General features: G+C 39.7%; 1 protein-coding gene across 1 annotated transcript in view; it reads right to left on the reverse strand.

Annotated features, from left to right (window-relative positions):
• LOC116988061 (voltage-dependent T-type calcium channel subunit alpha-1G-like) overlaps positions 1-19,544 on the reverse strand; it is a 225,078-nt gene that overhangs the window by 195,557 nt on the left and 9,977 nt on the right. The window lies entirely within an intron of this gene.

A 19,544-nucleotide genomic window follows, 5' to 3' on the forward strand; every position in this document is an offset into this window, starting at 1 on the left:
GACTTTTAGGATAATCTTTTCTAGCAAAGAGGGAAGACAGAAAGGTTAACTACAAGAATTTCATCGGGAACAGCTGCAACGGTTGAGAGAAACATAGAAACATAGAAAATAGGTGCAGGAAATCGAGCCTGCACCACCATTCAAAATGATCATGGCTGATCATCCAACTCAGTATCCTGTACCAGCCTTCTCTCCATACCCCCTGATCCCTTTAGCCACAAGGGCCACATCTAACTCCCTCTTAAATATAGCCAATGAACTGGCCTCAACTACCTTCTGTGGCAGAGAAATGGTGTCTGATGGAGCAAATAAAAGTGGGGAATAGTACTGTGATAAATAGTAGGTAATGATTGGAGAAGACCAGAGTGTGATATTTAGGAAATATATTGCATTGTGCATTGGCTGGGGGGGCAAATGATCAGTTGTCTTATCTTGGGGCAGACTTGTGTATATACAGTAGGACTACATACTGTAGCTCTGGGGTTGGCATGTTTTATAAGACAAGGATTCAGACGATATTATAATGGACGATGAAGTAGTAGAGTTGGAATAGCTGCCAAACGCTTGTCGATCAATGTTATGATGATGTTGAAGGTGTGAATGAAAAGGCAGAGAACTGAGTGGAAGAGAAGGCGAGCTTCACATAGACTGGGTATAGGGCTAAAAGCTCAACTTTTAAAAGCTTAAAAGCTGACAAAATCTGAGCGAACAAGTTTTAATGCAATAAACAAGTGAGTTACATTTGATTTACATGCATTAACTGATGTTTAAATGTAGTCATAGTTTCGGGTGAAGCTGGAGAATGATGTGAAATTGATATCTACTATTGGATAAGATGAACATTGGCTTCTATAAACCTATGTAACAATATAACGAGGCTTCACTGAGTTGGACACAAATGAGAATGCTGCAGCTTTGGTTGTGTTTGATCTTTTAACAAAATCTCAAAAATGTCCAATGAGATTGTCCACAAGCTATAAAATTGGAGCCCAGGCATTTTCTTCACATAGTACATTTGAAGGTCTTGGATGGTCCAATTGAGGAAGCACTACAATAATGTTTGCTGCTGGTTACTGTCATTGCAGTCATATTCAAGAAAAGTTCTTGTGATGTGCTTTCAACCAAGGAATGTTTTGCTTGTGTAGGAACCATTGGTTCTTAATGTGATTTACACTTAGCATAATTTCAATTTAAAATCCATTAAAAATATTAAAATTGCTTCCACTATAAATGATGATTGGTTAATTGCTTCTGTTCCTACTGCAGCTTTACCTGCCTTAAACATTTATTACATTTTCTACCTGAGCATTTAATGAATTCCCAGATTATTACATAATAAAACAATTGCATCTCAAGCAGGTGCATCAGACTATGAAAATTGTGGGTTCATTGTCTACATCAGGGTTGTCAGTACAAAATGTGTACGAAGGAACTGCAGATGCTGGTTTACACTGAGGCACTCCAGTATTTTGTGTCCATATCTGCCAGTCTGAAGAAGTGTCTCGACCAGAAAAGGTTCCCATTCCTTCTATCCAGAGATGTTGCCTGCCCCGCTGAGTTACTCCAGCATTTTGTGTCTATCTTAAGTGTAAACCAGCATCTGCAGTTCCTTCCTACACAGTACAAAATATAGGTTTGCACATTGACGGCAGTACTGAGTGAGTGTTGTGGTGGCCAGTGACTTTGCTTCTCAGGTAAGATGTTAAACCTGCACCTTGTGGATCCACTATAATGGATTTAAAATAATATACCATGTTGTTTTAAACAAATTAGGAAAAGGGGAGATGCAACGAGACCTGGGTGTCATGGTACACCAGTCATTGAAAGTAGGCATGTAGGTGCAGCAGGCAGTGAAGAAAGCGAATGGTATGTTAGCATTCATAGCAAAAGGATTTGAATATAGGAGCAGGGAGGTTCTACTGCAGTTGTACAGGGTCTTGGTGAGACCACACCTGGAGTATTGCGTACAGTTTTGGTCTCCTAATCTGAGGAAAGACATTATTGCCATAGAGGGAGTACAGAGAAGGTTCACCAGACTGATTCCTGGGGTGTCCGGACTTTCATATGAAGAAAGACTGGATAGACTCGGCTTGTACTCGCTAGAATTTAGAAGATTGAGGGGGGATCTTATAGAAACTTACAAAATTCTTAAGGGGTTGGACAGGCTAGATGCAGGAAGATTGTTCCCGATGTTGTCCAGAACAAGGGGTCACAGTTTAAGGATAAGGGGGAAATCTTTTAGGACCGAGATGAGAAAAACATTTTTCACACAGAGAGTGGTGAATCTCTGGAATTCTCTGCCACAGAAGGTAGTTGAGGCCAGTTCAGTGGCTATATTTAAGAGGGAGTTAGATTTGGCCCTTGTGGCTAAAGGGATCAGGGGGTATGGAGAGAAGGCAGGTACAGGATACTGAGTTGGATGATCAGCCATGATCATATTGAATGGCGGTGCAGGCTCGAAGGGCCGAATGGCCTACTCCTGCACCTATTTTCTATGTTTCTAAAACCAATTTGACTCCAACTAATATTTATCACTAAGTTAACATCACTTGAGAGTGATTAATTGGTCCTCCGAAATTATTTAAATTATTTATTTACTTGTATAGAACACTGCAAATGAAAGTGCAAAATAATTAATATTCAGCAACTGCCTTCTCAGCCTAGATATATTTTCTTTATTTTGCCACGGTAAACCTGAAGTAAGTCTGGTAGCATAAAAGACTAGTGTTATCCCTCCAGTAAATGCAAAACAAATCCATCGGGTTCAGAGGAATAGTATTCATGAACATTTAAATCTACATTTTCCTTACCTAAATAGCATTGCCACCTTAAACTATATGCAATTCATGGAGATTGAAAAACTTCTGTCAAGAGGAGGAGTAAAGCGGAGTAAAGCAGAGTTACAGAGAAAATAAGATGGTAAGAAACAAAGTGGGGAACAGAAGGATACAAAGTAAGAAGGGGGGGGGGGGGGTGGGTGTGGAGAGACAGAATAGAGGAGTTGAGAGAGAGATGGGAAAGCGTGAATGAGGGAGAGGAAGGGGTGGGACATTTGGAGATGGCAAGAGAGAGTGAGTATTTTGTGGGAGATGGAGCAGTGTAGAAAAATATGGTTGTTGGTTGAAGGTAATAAACCGGTGCGCCAGCAATCCAGTGCTGAAGAGACATGTCAGTGTATGTTGGAACAAAAACAATCCGAGTGTCATGTAGGTTTAGACCAGTGCAGGGCTCAATCATTATAGACTAGCTGGCTGGGATTGGTAAATCTACATATAATAGCAGAGGTGAGGGAAAGTGCAGGAAAGGCAGGATGAGGAGAAAGAAAAGGAAGGGGAAAGAGAAGTGGAAAAGAGAGAGGGGAGAGGAGAGAGGAAAGTGAGAAGGAAATTGAGAGATTTATATGAAGGGGAGAGGAGAGAAATTGGGTAAGAGACAGAAAGGAAAGAAAGAAAGGAAAAAGGGACAAAAAGTAACAGATGACAAGATAGAGGGTTAAGAAAGATGTGAATTTGGAAAGATAAGGAGATAGGAATGAAGGAGCAACAACCACCTACACATTATTTTTGAAATGTAATGTTGGCAAGCAGAGTAACGACACAAAAAACATGACAGATTTCTTGATAGAAACAGCAAGAATATTTTAAGAGAAACAGAAACAGTTTTTGAAAGGCAATTGCAAAGCACAGAACCACAGATTCTGGGAATAAAACATAGAACAGTTTAGCACAGGAACAGCCCACAATATCCGTGCCGAACATGATGTCAAGATAAAACTAACCTCATCTGCCTGCATATGACGATCTCTCCATTCCCTGCATATCTATAGTGCCTATCTAAAAGACTCTTAAACAGCACTATCATATATGCCTTCACCACAACTCCTGGCAAAACATTCCAGGCATCCACAATCCTCTGTGTTAATGCCTCACACATCTCCTTTCAATTTTGACCCTCTTTCCTTAAAGCCATGCCTTCTTGTATTTGACATAGCCACCCTGGGGAAAAGGTTCTGATTGTCTATTCTTTCTAAGCCTCTCAACTTTATATATTTCTTTCAGGTCTCCAGAGAAAACAATCGGAGTCTGTCCAACCTCTCTTTGTAGCTAATACCCCCTAATCCAAGCAATAAATCTTAAATAAAATCAAAAAAAGCTGGGCAGGCTGCATCTGTGGAGAAACCAATTACATTTCAGGTTGATGACTTTATCCAAAACAGGTTTCAATATATTTTTATAAAGTCCTGGAGTATTGTTATATGCGAATGTATGAATTAGGATCAAGAGCAGGTCATTCAGCCCCTCAAACCACTGCCATTTCATAAGCTCATGGCCGATCTGTTTGCATGATTGAGCACAAGCTGTTAGTTTTAGTATGGTGCTAGACTGCAGACAGCGTCACAGCTAACTGCAATCCTGCGATTGAACAAAGCTGTCCATAGGCCCAAAGAATTGCACACTGGCTCAGCTGGTTATAGGGATTGCCCACAGGACTAAACTGCAAGCTTGATCCCCGAATCATTGTGACAGAATACTCATCTTGCACTTTCTAGTTGTCGGTGAGTGAGATAAGTGATTGATATTAAATTGAAATGTCCATTGTGTTTTGTTTCATCGTGCTACTGCAAAATTTACATTTTTTAATGCATTGAATTTGTTACACAAATGCTGAGTTCAATTGTGGATTCAGGGTACTTGGCCATCTTGACCAATTGCACTAAAACTGCCTCTCACACAGATCAGTGAATTTCAAGCCAAGTGTAGAATGTTGTTAACTTTTAGACAGGGAAATGATGAGTTGCCTTAAGGGGTTGTCCCACTTGGGCGACCTAATTGGCAAGTTTAGAAGAGTTTGAAAAAATGACATGTAGAAGACCTCCTTCGACCTCCTTCGACTATGTTGAAGACCAGCTTCGACTAGCTACGACTAGCTACGACTAACTTCAGGAAAATTGGACACCGAATAGTGGAGAGTGAAGATGACAACGACTACCTTTGACTACCCTCAATTACCTACGACTAACATGCCGACCTACTGCGACTAAACCTACGAGCAAAAAAAGTATCGATTTTTTCCACGGCAACCTTTTTTTGCATAGTTCTTAGCATTGAGAGCCAAGTACAATCCTCAAAGGGTCAACTTGATCATTCTATCTTTATAACTTCTTATGTTTTTATGGTACTTCCTTCTCAACTAGCTAAAGAACAATGTATTCTCGATGTAACCCAAATAGATAAGCTGCCTGTGTTCTCAATGGGCTGCTTAAAAAATGAAGTCACAAATTGAGTTAGGATCAAGAGCAGGCCATTCAGCCTAGTTGTTCAGGCTATGACATCACTCTCTGGAATGGTTTACACAGATTTTCTTTACAGATTGAGGCAATTAAGTACAAAGTGGCAAATCAGGATTTTGAACTTTGGTTTTGTGGTGCTCTTGAACAGAGTTGAGGTAGAAATTATTTTGCAAAGCATGACATATTGTGCAATATGAGAGTGAATTAATTCTAAAAACAGGGTTCTGTACACCATCAGGCACTTGAAAGGAAAACAGTGTGCCTTTGGAAATTCTTTCTGGATCCTCGCCTAGTCTAAGTACAAAGGTAAATGGCCATGCATGTTGATGTCAAATAGTTGATGTCCCTTTCACAAAATTATTTTTGCCATTCAGGCCAGAACAGGCTGTAACTGGAGATTTGAGGCCTGCTTTGAAGACTTTTAAAGGAGAACAAACAAGCTTAAAAAGGACAGCGGCAATGTAGCTTGATATCCTGATCTTGTAATTAAGCCACCTTTGGTGGTTTCTCCCTTGGACCATCCTCACCTTACTATATTTCCATGGGTTTTCCAACCCCTAACTGTGTCCTTAGCCATCCAATTTCTCCCCTTCTGAACTTGTGTTTCAATCATATGCCCAATGACATCATTCCCTCCAAACCTCATCTACCCAATTGTGTGCCGATTCTATAATGATACTTTCAAACATTGGTCTAATGGTGGCAAATACGATAATGTCATTAAAGAGGCTTTTAGATAGGCACATGAAAATGCAGGGAATGGAGAGATGTGGATCGTGTGCAGACATAAGAGATTAGTTTAATTTACTATCATGTTTGGCATAGACATTTTGGGTTGAAGGGCCTATTCCTATTGTACTGTTCAATGTTCTCTTGGCCCTCCCCAGCCATTGATGCCCAGAATCCAATCTTACTCTCCATGTGTTTCCTTTCTTTAGAAATTTATTGACACATTGTCTTTTTTAGATAAGATTCAAAAACTGTTTTCTAACAGCTTAATCTGGTGTTTAAAAAAAAAATCATCCAGTTATATTCTGCCATTTCTTTGTTAGATAGAAACTCAGTCTGAGACCTGAAAGCACATACTGTATGTTAGAAACTGATAAGTCAGTGAACTGACTTTTCAATTCTACATTTGCAGAAAGCTTAATTTTAAATCTGGGGCTTGAGCCATTATTTTTATCCCTACGTTTGAATGTATTTCTACAAGGATGCTGCAATATTGGGAGATCCTCTTGTTTCAGGTGAGATAACGAACTAATGCCTCATTTGGCCTTTCAGATAGATGTAAATAATCCTGTGCACACTTTCCAAGAAAAAAAAAATCCTCTTGGGTTCTTGTTCAATATTAATCACCTGAACAATAATACCAACAAACACAAACGTGGTCATTATAATATTACGGTTGGTAGGAATTTGTTGTGCATTAATGGCTGTCATGTTTTCTGCATTACAGTAATGACTAGACTGCATGAGCTAAACCTGAAGTACATCAAGGTTTGGCAACGTGTCATACATTAGCCATATATATGTCTGGTCGGCAAATTCTGATCTCCATAGTTATCTTCACACCTCTTGGCATGTTGTGTGGCAGTTAGTTTGCAACAATTCCTTTATGTTAAAATAAATAATGCACAGCCAACTTCCATTCCACAACCCGAATGGGAAGCAAGCCTCCCCCAATCTCAATGAAGAAGTAAAGTACATTTGAAGGCAATTTTTTTTCTTTCTGATCATATAATGGAGCTACAAGAAAGCTGTGCAATTGCTAGGATTAAAATGCCTGGATCAGATAGCCATTCAATGAGGATGGATATATTTTTTTAAATATTTCAAATTAAAAAAAATTATCAATAACCTTAGAGCGTGTTTACTCTTGGATAATGAGAAGCTGCCAGAGAATTTTAAGTATATGTTAAAAAGAAAATGCAAAAACCACACTAAATATTGCCATTGTTGGACATTTGTTATTCCCAGTTATTAATCTCACGATTTATTTGACATTTACTATTGGCTCATACCTTCTTTCACTGTTACACAACATGGTGAATATACCTTGATATTAGAAAGACATACATTCTTATTACACCTTTCACAAATCCTGAAGCTGTTTACAACAAATTATAGTAATATTGAGCCTTATTCAACAATAATATTTCATTTCTATAGCAACTTTAATGTAACTATTTTCCAAAAAAACTTTTCATGATCAGGGTACCATTAGTAAGACCAGATTTACTTCCCAATCATAATTGTACATAAGTGAACTCAGTAGGTTGATATGATATTTAAGATTCAGTCTCATTGGTAGGTCTGGGTTCACATATAAGAGGGCAGATTTATTTCCCTGAAATGAACTATTAAAATAAATGTTTTTATTTTGCAAGGATCTGGCAATCTGATTGTCATCATTAGTAATGGGTATATATCTTTTTATAAAATTCCAATTTATTATTTGGATATAAAATCCCAAATTGTCATGGTGGGATTTTAACTCAGGCAACGGATTGACAATCCAGTCCTCACGGCACCACTACGACAATTCATGAAATCATTGTCATAAGATAAGAACCAAGTAAATTTGTACAGTTTGGCCCAGTTGGCCTGTTTTACTGATGCAAACAGATGGATAAATAGGGGTTGAAGAGCTAAGGAAATGTCCTTACTGTTCTTCTTCAAAGCAATGCAGAGTTTACATGTCCCCATGAGAGAGAAAAAGAGTCCTTCATTTCAAACTCCCTCAGAGTAACATTCGCTCAAAATTGCATTAGATTGGATGCCAAAATTAATGTACTTAAGCCTCTGATGTAGAAGTGCAAGTGGTTCCACAGTAAAAAAAGCAATGGGTGTCAGTGAACACCAAACCCAACTATAGTGATCATACTACCATCCAATCCGCTAGTAGGTAACAATAGATAATGTCAGACGGTGCTTTTTACGCATTATATCACAAGGATTAAATCAGAATTATTTGGTTCAAGGCCACATCAAATGAGCCTTGAGCTTTCCTGACATGTCACATTCTCATCAGAATGCACTGATTCAAAGGGAATAAGATCACCTCCATGACTGCTGTAGGTATTCCTTGTGTTACTTCAGAGTTTATTTTCAACTCTGGTATGTTCTGTCAAAATCAATTGTTTTTGATTAAGTGCAGATGCAACAAGCAAAATCTCAGACGCAAACAGTAGTGAGACCAAGGAAAAAATGAGCAGGCAAAACCTGGCAGAAGTCAAGGGAAAGCAGTCAAGTTTTCTGAACACAAGAGGCTATCGGGCAGATGTGCGTGTTAAGTGGCTCAGCACCTGTGAGCAGGGCTTGTGATTGACCTTCACTGGGTTCCATTTGGTAATCCTGAGCTTGATAGACAGGTTCAAACAGAATGTTCTGTTAATATTCAAAGTTTTTGGTTTTTATTTACTAACAGGCTGAGTTTCACAAAAGAGAACACATCTGCATTGAATCAACCATTTACATCATATTGCACTTGTTTTTTTTTTTTTTTTAAACAGCTTTATTCCTGAAGGTATTTGCACTGGATAGCTTTCAGAGAAGTAGATTTCCCTTCTGCTGAAAAGGAGCATAGGCCAACAGCAATAGCCTTTTACACTTTATGGAGCCTGTTCCACTAATTAGGTCATGCCTGGTTTATAGGTTATCATTCATTCTTTGCTTTGTTTTTATCGACTCTAGACCTTTGCTTTGCACAAATATACATTGTCCTGATTTTACATTTTCAGTTGTTCATAAGCTCTTTGTTTGAATAAGTGTTTTTTTTTCAAATCATCTTTGAATATTCTGGGCCTAATTTTGTTTATATCTCCTTTGTTCTGGTCTTACACTCAAGGATAACCTTTTTCCTCTTCATAAATCATCTTGAACACTAAATATATTACCCTTAACTTAAGGTTAACTTTGTCTATGTATTCATTCTCATAAATGAAAGCTTTAAATTACCCACTGTGCTTCAATGTCCCTCATTTCAATAGATTAAAAGCAGACACTTTTCCCAGTGGCATTGGTCTCAAACAGAAAGAATATGTTCTATTATGTGGTGCTCCATCTAATTTCTCATTATGATTGCTAAAATTGTGTGATTGATTTGGTGGGATAGTTGAGAATACCTCTTGGTTCAAATTATATGGTTATATCACATTTTCAGTGAATTAGGTGTCAAATTAAACTTCTTTTTATGCTTTATCGGATGGGATAAATTACACTTGATTTTTTCAATCTCAAAATTTTGTAACATTGCTACTTTTGTTGGTGGGCATGTAATTAAATTAGTGAACCCTGTCATCCATTGGTGAATTGTGAAACAGGAAGGTGGGCTGTGAACCAAACTTAATAAGATAATGCTTCTCGTGCCAAGGTTCATCTAATAAGCACTTTGAGTGGGTAGAATAGAAAGCTGTATTGTGGTATTATCTGGCCATCATTATCATATTATCTGGCCATCAGTGACCCTGACTGTAAATTTCTTAAGACTGTACTTTAAAAATAAATATCTCCAAAAATAAAAATTTACAGCTGAATCCTAGCTTGAGTGGGATAAATCAGTGCTTCATTTGCAAGCCAACTTACCATTTGCTTCTTAACCTCATGCAATACCTACACAATTTGTAATGACTTGTGTACAAGGACACCCAGATCCCTCTGAATATAATAGACGCAAATGACTGCAGATGGTGGAGTCTGTGATAAAAAGCAGTCTACGTGAGGAACTCTGCAAGTCGGGCAACATCTTTGGAAGGGAATGCACAGTTGGTGTTTTGGGTGCAGCTTCACCCACTGAGATCCTCTAGCAATGTGTTTTTTGCTACTGCTTAATGCCAACATTTTCACTTTACTCACTTCGGAGTAGCACAGTGGCACAGTGGCACAGCAGGTGGTGCTGTTGCCGCACAGCTCCAGACCATTGCTTGCTCACTGCTTGCTGCATGTGATAGAGACAGTACAAGGGACCTTGTATTGGGAAACGAGCTTGGTCAGGTGACTGATGTTTCAGTGGAAGAGTATATTGGGAATAGTGATTACAACTCCATATTTTGAAAGATAGACACAAAATGCTGGAGTAACTCAGGCCAGAAATGCTGCCTGTCCTGCTGAGTTACTCCAGCATTTTGTGTCTATCTTTGATTTAAACCAGCATCTGCAGTTCTTTCCTGTACATCACATTTTCAAGATAGATATGAATATGGATATGTCTAGACCTTGTGGCGAAGGTACTAAAGTAGGTTAATGCAGATTGCGGAATGATTAGGCAGGAGCTTGGGAGAGTAACTTGGGACAGTTCATGTTGGATAAAGGGCCTGTCCCACTTGGGCGACCTAATCCGCGAGTTCTGGCACGTTTGCCCTTGACTCATACTCGCAGCATGGTCGACACGAGGTCGTCTTTGTAACTCTCCTTCATGCTCAAGCGTAGTCCCAGTGTACTCAAGGCCTCTGCTAGGTCGCGGCGTATTTTTCAACATATTGAAAAATGCCCGCGAGTAAAAACAAGATTGCCATGGAAATAATCGATACATTTTTTACTCGTAGTAGGTCGTAGTAGGTCGGCATGTTAGTTATACGTAATCGAGGGTAGTCAAAGGTAGTCAAAGGTAGTCGTAGATAGTCTTCATCATAGTCGAAGGGAGGTCGAAGGAGAGCGAAGGAAGTCGTCTTCACTCTCCACTATTTGGTGTCCAATTTTCCCGAAGTTAGTAGTAGCTAGTCGTAGCTAGTCGAAGCTAGTCTTCAACATAGTCGAAGGAGGTCTTCAACATGACATTTTTTCAAACTCTCCTAAACTCTTCTAAACTTGCCAATTAGGTCGCCCAGGTGGGACAGCCCCTTAAGTCTACATCTGACACGTATGTGTCATTTAAAGGCCAACTGATCAGACTTCCGGACAGCGTACTCCAGTAAGGAGGAAGGATACTGTATCCATTATTACTACATTGCTTTTCATTTTCTAAACTTGAATGGCCATTGTACTATGGTGCAGTACTCTGTCCTGTGCTCCCTCCACTCATCTACCTCAGATCTGTTGGATGTGAAGGGCCTGAGGCTCCTCCAACACTACTTTCTTGAGCCTCATCCCTCCAAAGTGGAATTTATTCGTTTTTAATTTGTGCATACAAATATATTTCCTGAGTACACGGTATAATTTAGAAAAAAACATTGACGATCTTTTACTATAGGAATATAATAATGCCCAGATTAACGGTGTTGGTGAAAATGAAAATATATGCGAGGCTCAGCGGGTCAGAAAGAAGAAGTAGCTGACATTTGGACCTGAAACGTCACCTATTCCTTCTCTCCAGACATGAAAGTCTGACCCGCTGAGTTACTCCAGCCTTTTGTGTCTATCTTCTGTTTAAACTAGCATCTGCAGTTCCTTCCTACTCATATATACAGAGCTGCTGTACATGTACTGGATTTCCAGCAGTCGGTAGTGCAGTGGTTTGCTATTGGCTTTACCAGTGCTGTTCAAGGAGACAAATTGGTTAGGACACCAAAAAGATATTGCCAGCTGTTTTTATTGTGTACTGTCATGGAAGCTTATGAATCCACTTGATGGGTTTAATGTTTTATCTCCGAAAAGCATTGGAGTGTCAGCTTAGATTGTGAGAGCAACCATGTTGTTCTGGCCCCAAAATGAGAATGCCACTAATTGAGCCAATACTAGTGATATTACTGGCAGGAAACAAATGTAGTCAGAGGTGAAGCCAATGGTTAGAGACGAGGAAGATTACTTTGGGATTGCAAATGCAAGATGATTATAAATAATGAATTCCCCTTCCGTCTCCCTACCTCCACCAAGAGCCTCCTTTCCCAACACAGGCAACACACACATACACCAACCCATGTACTCCAAAGTCTCAAAAAATGACATGATCACTAATTGGAGTCATAGAGTACACGGCACGGAAACAGGCCCTTTGGCTTTACTCTTCCATGCCAACCAAGATGCCCATCTTCATAGGTCCCGTTTCAGGAAGTATTTATATAGAATACCAGCTGCAACAGAATGATGCTTCCTGTTCTATAATTAAAAATTATGTTTATGATTGATTAAAATGGAAATTGTCACATATCCAAGGAAGTTAGAGTTGATTGAAAGTGATGGGTTTAATTAAAATTTCACAGTGAGCTATTGATTTCAAACAAGGTGGATTTTAACCAATTATTCAATCATTCATCAGTGGAATGGCAGAATGTAGTTCCTTAATCAGTTATCCAATATCCTAGATCTTTCACAATGATATCATGAAATAAAATTTGTTACTAGGCAACATAAAAAAGTCATTGGTAAATGTTGAGAGCTTGATCAAAGAGACAGGTTTCATGATATATCTTAAGACAGTGAGGTAGAGAATCGTTATCTTCCAGAGATAATGGCTCGGGTAGTTGAATGTACGGCCACCAAAGGTGGAGCCATTAAAAGTCAATCAGAGGGTTCATAGAAAAATGTTGGAATGGAGATTACTGAACTCATGTGGCGATGATTTGAAAACATAATTGAGAATTTTAAAAACTGAGATGTTTCCTGACTGAAAGCCAATGTGAGATCAGCAAGCAGAAGGCTAAAAGTCCTGTCCCACGGTACGAGTTCATTCCAAGAGCTCTCCCGAGTTAAAAAAAAATCAAACTCTTGGTAAGCACGGAGAATGAACGTAGCGGGTATGTCGGAGCTCGGGGACGTCTCTTAGCGGCTTGTAACGCTAACGGCAGGTACTCGGGAAGACTCGCTAACGGCAGGTAAGCACGGGAAGATGCGTGAAGATTTTTCAACATGTTGAAAAATGTCCACAAGAGCCCGAGTACCGACGAGTGGCCATTACCGTAAATCTCCGAGTTCGAATCAGGGCAAACTCGGGAGAGCTCTTGGAATGAACTCGTACCGTGGGACAGGGGGTTTACGATTGGGCAGGTCCTGGAGCAAATCAGACCCTGGGAGAAGATCCCAGGATGACCTCAAGTTTATTTGGTAGACTTCCAAGATGTTAGCAGTAGAATAGTCATGTGACAAAGTCATGAAAGAGGCTTTCTGAGGGAGAGGTGGAGTTGGAGTACATTATGTAGGGGGAAATAGTTGAACTTGGTATTAGGGCTCATATTTGTCGTTCAATACTCTTGGGCAAACTTGCCCATTATTCAATTCAAATTTTCGATGGGTATGTAAATGATATGGGAACAAAATGTGCAGTGGGGACCAAGGCAATAGGGTTGAAACATTTTGATTGACTACAGATAGTTGGAAGAAATTTCTCTCACACAGTCCTGGATGCCAGGTATAAAATGGAGTGGGTTGTGAGGATGAAAGATTTGGGTGTCAGCATATTCATAGAGTCTCGTGATGAGTTTTCAGGTAATGGTGCCAAGGTGCAACATTTATTAAGAAATAGGAGAGGGCCAAAGGATAGTAGCCTTTGCCATTCCAGAGGTAATAGTATGGGAGCAGCCCAGGCAGGTGATCCTTGATTATAACTGGAAAGGTAAGAATGAGCATTGAGGTTAAAGTATTTACTATCTTTTAATATATAATTATGGACTTAAATCAGATTTGGTCAATTGCTTGTTTTCTTTAATACAAGTTATCAGTGATCAACAAGGGTTTTCTATTGACATCCATTGCAAGCTCGCTAACTACCTGAAGTATATTACTGAATTTCGTAATGACCTTATTATTTTTCGAGGAGCTCTAACACTGTTTTGCTGCTGACACAGTTGGGTTTTCAGGTGAACATCAGGTTGAACATGAGGATTTGAGGGGGTAAACCCTGCGGGTCTGCTCTGCAATTTAATAGGATAATTGCTGATACAATCTTGGTCTAAATGTCATTTTCCTACTCTCTCCCCATGCCCCTTGATTCCTTGCAATTCAGATATCTAACAATTTCTGTTTTGAATACATTCAAAAACGTTACCACTGTGGATTCTGGAGGTAGAAAAATCTGAAGATTCAGAGTCTCAGAGATAAGAAGTTCTTCCACATCTCTGTCTGAAATGGGGGATCCTTTATTTTGAAACTACGTTCTAATACTGCCACTAGGGGAAATGTTTCTGCATCCATCCTATTAATCCCCCTCAGAATCTTATATGTTTCAATATGATCATCGCTCATTCTTCTTAACTGGTCCAATGCTCATCCTTTCTTCTTATTTCACGCCATTCATCCCAGGAATCAAACTAATGAATCTTCTGCAGTGCATCCATCACAAATGGAGTCAATTGATATTTTTAAGGCAGAGATAGATAGGCTCTTGATTAGTACAGGGGTTATGGGAGAGGGCAGGAGAATGGGGTTAAGATGGAGTGATAGATCAGCCATGATTGAATGGCGGAGTAGACTTAATGGGCTGAATGGCCTAATTCTGCTCCAATCACTTATGAACAACCGTGGAAATGTTTTTCCCCATCTATTAAGGTTCACTATAAAATTGTGTCATCTGGTTAAGAGATCATTCTAATTTAACAGCCCCTCACCAAGCCAACCAGAGAGAATGTCTTTCCCCCTTAACTCTATTTGTACTGTTCTGTACGTGCAATGTTGGCTGTGCTAACTGGTCAGATACTATAGTAGACAAAAATGCTGGAGAAACTCAGCGGATGCCGATGAAACTCAGCGGGTCAGACGTAGAAGGGTCGAGACACGAAACGTCGCCTATTTCCTTCGCTCCATACATGCTGCCTCACCCGCTGAACTTCTCCAGCACTTTTGTCTACCTTCGACTTTCCAGCATCTGCAGTTCCTTCTTAAACATTTTGTCTACTTCACTGCGAAATCTCCTCAAGGTATGCCTACTGGTCAGATACTAAGTTCAGTTGCATATTGTGTTATCAAGGTTTCCAAAATGCTGAATAAAGACATTTATTTTGTGTATTAAATAAAGGCATTTGTTTTATTTATTTAGACAGGATTTCTTTCTTAATGGTTGAACCTCATAGGGTTCAATGCAATACCTAAAGATGCCAGTTGCTGAGACATTGGGAAATATAAGTGAAAATCAAATACTGATAACTTGGCTCTGCCAAGAAAACACAAAATAATTTTGTTAAGTTAGCAGAACCTTCCCTTGACGTATTCCAAGTGCAAAGCAGAACATTCTGCACGGCAGAAATTGTATTTAATGTAAAGCAGGTGATTGTAGATTCTGAAAATGAGAAATACTCACGAAATACAAACATTCAGTCTCCTATTAAGATGATGTCAATGCTGGATTATGCCAGAACACATGGTCATTTGCATGACCAGGTGGATATTCTGGCTGTTGAAGGTGGTGAATATTAACTTCTTGGGAAAAACAAGAGGTTTCTTTTCCTTGTACTCTTATAAAGATATTTTGAAGCCGTAAGAACCAAAGGAAGAAGTGTTACTTTTAACACACAGATACGTCATGTCTGAAGAAGGGTTTCGGCCCGAAACGTCGCCTATTTCCTTCGCTCCATAGATGCTGCTGCACCCGCTGAGTTTCCCCAGCAATTTTGTGTACCTACGTCATGTTTGTTCAGTTTACCCTTGATTGTTATGTGGTAATAAATAATCAGGTAGCAAAAACACAGAATTGTTTTCTGGGATATTCCCTGAACTCAAGGATCCAGCAATATTCAATTCAAATTTTAAATGAAAGGCACAAATATCCTTCAGCTTGTTTCATAAAAAGATCTTTTAAAAATGACAGGCAGTTGCACGATCTCGATCCTGTCTGTTTCACAAATGACAACCTGCACACTGTATCCATCTACCCCTTCATCCTGCTTCCATCCTCCAAGCCTCAATCCCAGTTAGGTAAGAAAAGGTGAAGGATGTGGAATTATATTTGTGATATTGGCACATGATGTGTTTTACTTTGAGGGAGTGCTAGTGGAAGCTAATACTTCAAAGCAGAAAAGTACAGGAAATGAAGTAGTGAATATTTTATCGGAGGGTACTGAGGGTTTGGAGTGCCTACGGTTCTTTTGCCTCTCTGCATTTCATCAAGAGAGTTCTGTGACATTTTGTGGCGGGAGTAGAGATCATGTAACACAATGTAATCTCATTTGCAGGACCCTTATCATTTCCCACACTGGTTTTGATAGTCTGAGGAAACAAGAGGATGGGCATCAGTGTGATATATATTTTTTTGGTGTAGTTTAGAGATACAGGGCGGAAACAGGCCCCTCGGACCACCGAATCTGCACCAACCAACTATCCCCCGCACACTAACACTATCCTACCCACACTAAGGACTATTTACATTTATTCCAAGCCAATTAACCTACAAACCTGTACGTCTTTGGAGTGTGGGAGGAAATTGAAGATCTTGGAAAAAACCCACGCAGGTTACGTGGAGAAAATACAACCCCATATAGACAAGCACCTGTAGTCAGGATTGAACAGAGTTTGTAAGGCAGCAACTATACCGCTGCGCAACCATGCCACACCATGGATATTTGAGGCCTTTTCTCCTTTTTGAGGCATGAAAGTAATTTTAATATCTTGGAAGGAATTGATGAAGCCTGATGTCTGTGTGTGTGTCTGTGCATGGGGTAGGGTATGTTCGGGAAAGAGGAGTTTGCATGGAGTGTAACATGCTCAGAAGTCAATTGGACTAAAAATTCTGTTTTAATTTTGGACCATTTGCTTCTATTTCCCCCTATTTGCAACGATGAATAGGCATGGGAGACAATAATAAAATAGATTACTCAACTGCTACATAACAAGGCTGACATTGTGGAAATTAAGAAGCATATGGAAAGCTGTGTTGTAGCTTGTAGGGAAACTTAACTGAAATGAATATATTTTTTCAGTGCTAAAGCACAATTAGGCAACAACATCTGTTCTATTTAGAAAGCAGAGAAGCTGGGATCGGATCCAAATCTTGAGCAAACTGGTTGATACTAACAGGTTGATTAACAGAACCACTCTGTATTATCAGGAAATGGAAGAAGGGACTTGATTCTAAAATGACAGAGTGACAAACTAAATGTTGCCCAAAAAGTTAACTACTTAAAGTTAATTTAAGTGCTGTGCCCAGATTGACATACACTTCATCTCTATCATAGAATATTGTATTTCAGCAGGAGAGAGACAAGGCAAAGTTTTTCGAAGGAATGAGGTCAAAGTATGTGGGTGATAGTTACAGGTGAAATAGGTGCAGTACTAATAATTAAATATGACCATATTTTTGATCAGTCGTAGAAAGATATGAGGAGCATAGATAGTGTGGGTAGTGAGAAACTTCCCCCTACAATGGAGGTGTTTAAAACCAGAGGGTATGGGTTTATGGCAAGCGGTAAGGGAGCTATCAAGGATCTGAGATAAAAATATTGCCGCCATAGAATGGTTGGAACTGCCTGAGAAGGTGGTGTGGTGGCATTGGTGTGTGGGTGCTGGATGGGGAGGTGTTGGTGCTCTCATAACATTTAATATGTAAAAGAAAGAACACAAAGTGCTGGAGACTCTGCAGGCCAGGCAATATATCTGGAGAACATGGATAGGTTATCTGGATGAATATTTAAATCATCAAGGCAAAGAAGGTGCTGGTAAATGGCAATAGTATAGATAGGTACTTGATGGTTAGCATGGCCAAAGGGCCTGTTTCTGTGCTGTTTGACTATCACTATGAAGCGATGGGTGTAGTGAGGAAAAAACTTGGCTCAGGAGATCAAGGAAGAGAATTGAGCAGTCACAGTGGTGCAGCGGTAGAGTTGCTGCCTTACCAGACTACGGGTGCTGTCTGTATGGAGTTTGTACGTTCTCTCCGTGACCTGCATGGGTTTTCTCCGAGATCTTCGGTTTCCTCCCACACTCCAAAGATGTACAGGTTTGTAGGTTAATTGGTTTGGTATAAAAAAAATGTCCCTAGTGGGTGTAGGATAGTGGTAATGTGCGGGGATCGCTGGACCCGGTGGGCCGAAGGGCCTGTTTCCGCGCTGTATCTCGAAACTAAACTAAAATTAGCACGCTGATAAAAGATTAAAAGGGACATAAAATACTGATGGGAATAATTTATCAGCAGCCATACTGTTGGACAGAGTATTAAGAAAGTAAAAGAGCATATAACAAAGGTTGAGCAATAATTGAAGGAGGAGGTAAAGGGTCATTAATTTTCATATTGTCTGACTAACAAGTTGATAACATACACTCCAGGCAGAATGCCATGGAAACAAACTAGGATCATGCTAATTTTTATCTAGTGAAATTAAAATAGGTTAATTAGTGACCTTGCAATAAATGATGCTTTAGGGATGGATGGGCAAAATAAAATGTTATGCTAAGTTTGTGAATGACATGTAACATGTCTCAAATTTAAGCCAATGATGTAGGAATGAGGGGCAAATTAACCGATTGGAAAATGAGTTTAAAAATATTGAAAGTTGATAAGCAATGGCAAATATTTATTGAAAAAAGAATAAGAAAACAGAATATCACTGTCATTGTAGCAGATAGAAAATGTATGACATAGAAATAGGTCATTTGGCCTGTCTTTGCTGGACAAGAAAGAACTGCCCACCTTCCATCACAGTGTCTCTGATCCTGCAGGTCTCAACTCTTCACACACACAATCATTATGATATGTAGCGCACCATTGCTCTCTCACTTATAATTCTTACCCTGCCCAATTTTATCCAGTTTTCTTGTGCTCACTACATATGGGCAGAAAATTTGATTTATTGTGATTTCCCCATTATTCTGTTTTTAATCCCCATCTCTGACCATGAAGATTACACTATCAATTCTGCCATCCTTAAACCATGTTTCAGGAATAATTATAAAAGGATATTTCCATGTGTCCATTGGTATTTTCAAGGCTTCTGCCTTAGTCGCTTTACTCCTTGCATTGAGGAATATCCCATTGAACACACTAGGACCCATGTTTACCTGTTTTCTAGTCTTCTTTTTCTTCCTTTCAAACTCTCCTAAATTTTCTCCCTTCCATTTCTAGTTCTGCACTTGTCCCTTCTGAATCTATACTTAACCCCCCCTTACCCCAGTGACTAGTTTGAACCATCCCCAACTACACCAACAGACACGCTTAAGAGGACGCTGGGCCTGGCCCTATTGAGATTCAATGTACTTGGCCTGCACAGGTCCCATCTTCCCCAAAACCAGTCCTGAAACCCCAGAAAACTGAAGCCCTCCTTCCTGCACCATTTGTGTAAAGTCATAGTCATATAGCATGGGAACAGGCCCTTTGGTCCAACCTTCCCACACTGACCACCACGTGTCATCTACACTAGTCCTACCTGCCTGTGTTTGGCCCATATCCCTCTAAAGCTAT

This window comes from Amblyraja radiata, chromosome 26 (assembly GCF_010909765.2).
Source record: "Amblyraja radiata isolate CabotCenter1 chromosome 26, sAmbRad1.1.pri, whole genome shotgun sequence".
Taxonomy (NCBI): Eukaryota; Metazoa; Chordata; class Chondrichthyes; order Rajiformes; family Rajidae; genus Amblyraja; species Amblyraja radiata.